Raw genomic sequence first — 3,583 nt, 5'->3', positions numbered from 1 at the left:
GAGAGAGAGAGAGAGAGAGAGAGAGAGAGAGAGAGAGAGAGAGAGAGAGAGAAGGGAGAGTGTGGAAGAGAAAGGGAAAGGGAAAACTGTAAGGTTTAATGATCATGGATAGTTTCTTCTTAAGTCAGTCAGAGCAGAAATATTTCATATTACCTAAACTATCAAGAGCAATGTTTGCATTGTCATTTGGATAATAAAAATGTTTCTTTGAGTCATCATACAGTATCATCAGTGTGATATGACTTTAAATTCTATTTTTCAAAATAAAAAGAATCAATGTATATGCTCCATATGTAAAGTAATAACCTGCTTTTATTTTTGTATAAAAACAATGCTTGTGATCACAAAAATGTTTGTGAAGTTGCTACAGAATATTTTCTTTATGTACCTTCTCTAATATATGGGGATATATAAAGAATATCAGTGTTGATTTAAAAGCTGAATGGCATGGGGCATTGTCTCCAAGAGCACATGAGAAAAGACTCATATATCCCTGAATGCAGGAAACACTCTAAGAGAAACAGCACCAGTGTTATCAATATACAACTCCAAGAAGCCCCATCAACAATGACAGTAAAACTGGACCATCTATAGGCAGATGCTCTGACCCTGTTTGTTGCGAATTGGGCTGATACAGCAGATTCTATTATGAAAGCCAGCCCAGACCGGGGGGGGGGGGGGGGGGCATTTTGGCTTCAGATCCATTTAGAGTGTACCACAGGTTATGAGTAGAGTGATATGCAGCTGACACATTTCCTTTCATAATGACAAAATCCCAAATAATATAGAATTCTTCCATGAGGAATATTCCACAATACTTAAGTCTCTTTGTGATGCAAGGGTATTCCTGCTGATAAAACCACTTCTCTGTCAGAGCAAAGAAAATTAGTTGGTGTATGCTATGACAGAGATAGCTAAGTTGATGAAAAAAACAGAGATGGTAGGACTTCACTTATCTGGACATACTTACCAACTGACTTTAAATATCAATATCAGTGTGTATGCACGAAACACATTTAAGAAACCAACATGTAGCCCAATATGCATTTATTAAAGTTAATTCACTTTGCCCACATTGGCAATCTCTTAGAGCTATAATATTTTTATTTCCAAAGAAATAAAAAGTGGAGTAAAGTGGAAAAGAGGGGAGGAGGATTTGAAGTGAGAGGGGCAGAGTGGGAAAAAAATGAATCATGATGTGTGTAGATATGTAATTATAAATTTTGTGTGATGCATGTAATCTCCATGTATATCAAAAGTATAACACTAAATTAAAATTTAAAATAAAAAAGGACCCAATAAAATTTTAAATGGTAAAAAACCTCACACTAAAAAGTTTTCTAAAATGCCAGAAAATTTGGTCTTATGAAAATATGCACATCTGACACCTAGGACCTGGAATTTAAAGTTAAACCCTTTACCTTCCTGCCTTTACCAAATGTCCAGTCTGGGATTGATACAATTAGAAGGAGAATTGCTTGAGCAAAAGTTTTGAATAAAATTGACAAGGCTAATGATTTTTGAATAAAATTGACAAGGAACACAGATTTGAATGCACCCTCCATAAGCAAATAGAAGTTTTTTAAAAAAGAAAAAGAAAAAGAAAATATGCACAAATATGCATCATAGTTCACATACACAACAATTGATATCCTGCTTCATCAGATAAATATTTATCTATATTTAAAATCTACTAAAAGAGACACAGGAATAAGAAATACAATATTTAAATAATTTATATAACTTAGTAAATGTCTTACAAATGATAAAAAATAATAAGGTATTTACATCTATGAGATTTCGCTGTAATTGAAATGATTTTATAATCAAATGAAAGGGAAAATAAGCAACTACTATTTGTACTGCTCTCTGTAAGCAGAAAAGATACTGTTTTATTTCTCTACAAACTTTTCTCTCCTATATTTAGTGACCTATGATGTTACAACCTTTGAAACATTGTCTATGACTATACTAGAACACATAAAAGTGAATACTTCTATTTCTGAAACACATAAAACTATAGCCAAGAGAAGCAGCTGGTTGTTTGTTATACCTGCTATTTAAGAATGTAAGAATATACACTGCTCATCAAATTCATCATCAAGTCATTCAACATTTAATACACATAAGTATAAAATATGTATGTGTCTAATAGGGATAAAAATAAAATTTGGAGTTTTGCTTCTTTGCCTAACATATATAACTTTATAACATCCCTCACAAATCACCAGTGTTTAAACATACTCTCTAGAGCAGGTATTGATCTGTTATTTTCTCCCACTGGAAAGATAAAATTTCATACAACAACCTGAACTAATTTCTTGAAGAGTACAAACTATGCTTACAGTTATTGGAGAAATTCACTGTTTTCACTTTTATGATATAATCTCATATAAAAGACAAGAAAATTGGATAAAATCTCACAATGCAAAGTCCTTCATACTCTGTTAAAACAGCTATATTTTTCAAAATAATAGGATGCTTAAACTGAATTGTTTAGGTGGAGAATGAGGTCTAACTTTAGGTCTTCGTATACAATATTTGTTACTTTGTCCCAAGCAAATGTTATGAAACACCTGTATGAATCCCATCAGAACAAAATCTTTATTAATTGCAGATCTTTTGTCCTAAGGTAGAATGGTGGCATCCATAGAAAAGTGTCTTATTTGGGGATAGAAGAATAGACTAAAACTGTGACTCCATTCCTTGGGGAAGGATCTGTGTGACCAGGTGTGTCACTTACCTTGAATCTTTACTTCTCCTACCACAGAAGAAGCTGTTTTGAAAACAGGATCTGTTCAGAACCTTGCAACTATTAGGCTCCTATGTAATTATCAGTTACTATTGTATCATCTCTGACTTTTATGAAACACTTTATGAATTTGATTTCTGAATTATTCCAAGGCAGTGTGTATACTCACCTAGGAACTTGAATGGGAAAAGAAGCGAATGTCCTCACTGTCGGAGATAATCCAGAGAAAATAATGTTGGCTCCTGGTTCTCAGCATGAAAAACACTCTTTCATTTGGAAAAGCAAGCTAAACTCAACTTAAAAAAAAAAAAGGAAAACTCCTTAGGTTGAAATGCATAAAGATTGAAAGACTGCTGGGTTTCCCACAGTGACTGTGGAAAAATGATCAAAATTCAGATGTACAAGGAAAGCCATAAATAGGACATACTGTTTATATTTTAGAAGCTGTACCGGCACTTACCCCAGTTCTCTGCCCTGTCGGGACATTTATGGCTAAACTGCTCACATCAGTACTGAGCAGTGGGAGGATGAGGTCACTATTACTGTCAGCCCACCTGAGCACATCATCCTTTATATGTCCAAAATAATCTCACCAATTTCTTTAACACTGACATTATTAAGAGCCAAAATACAACATTATTTCATTAACTTAGTAACATAATCACCAACTGTGCCTTTCTCTGGACATGATTTAACTATCCAAAGCAATCTACAAAAGTAGAAACATCCAGGCAAATCAACAGGACAGACATCAAGACAGCCAGAGTTTCAAGTATTTGTCTCTGCAAACTTTGCTTAGCTCATTCATGGTGATCTGAATGTAACTAACAA

This window comes from Octodon degus, unplaced genomic scaffold, assembly GCF_000260255.1.
Source record: "Octodon degus isolate 3935 unplaced genomic scaffold, OctDeg1.0 scaffold00080, whole genome shotgun sequence".
Classification (NCBI taxonomy): domain Eukaryota; kingdom Metazoa; phylum Chordata; class Mammalia; order Rodentia; family Octodontidae; genus Octodon; species Octodon degus.
This window is presented reverse-complemented; position numbering follows the sequence as displayed.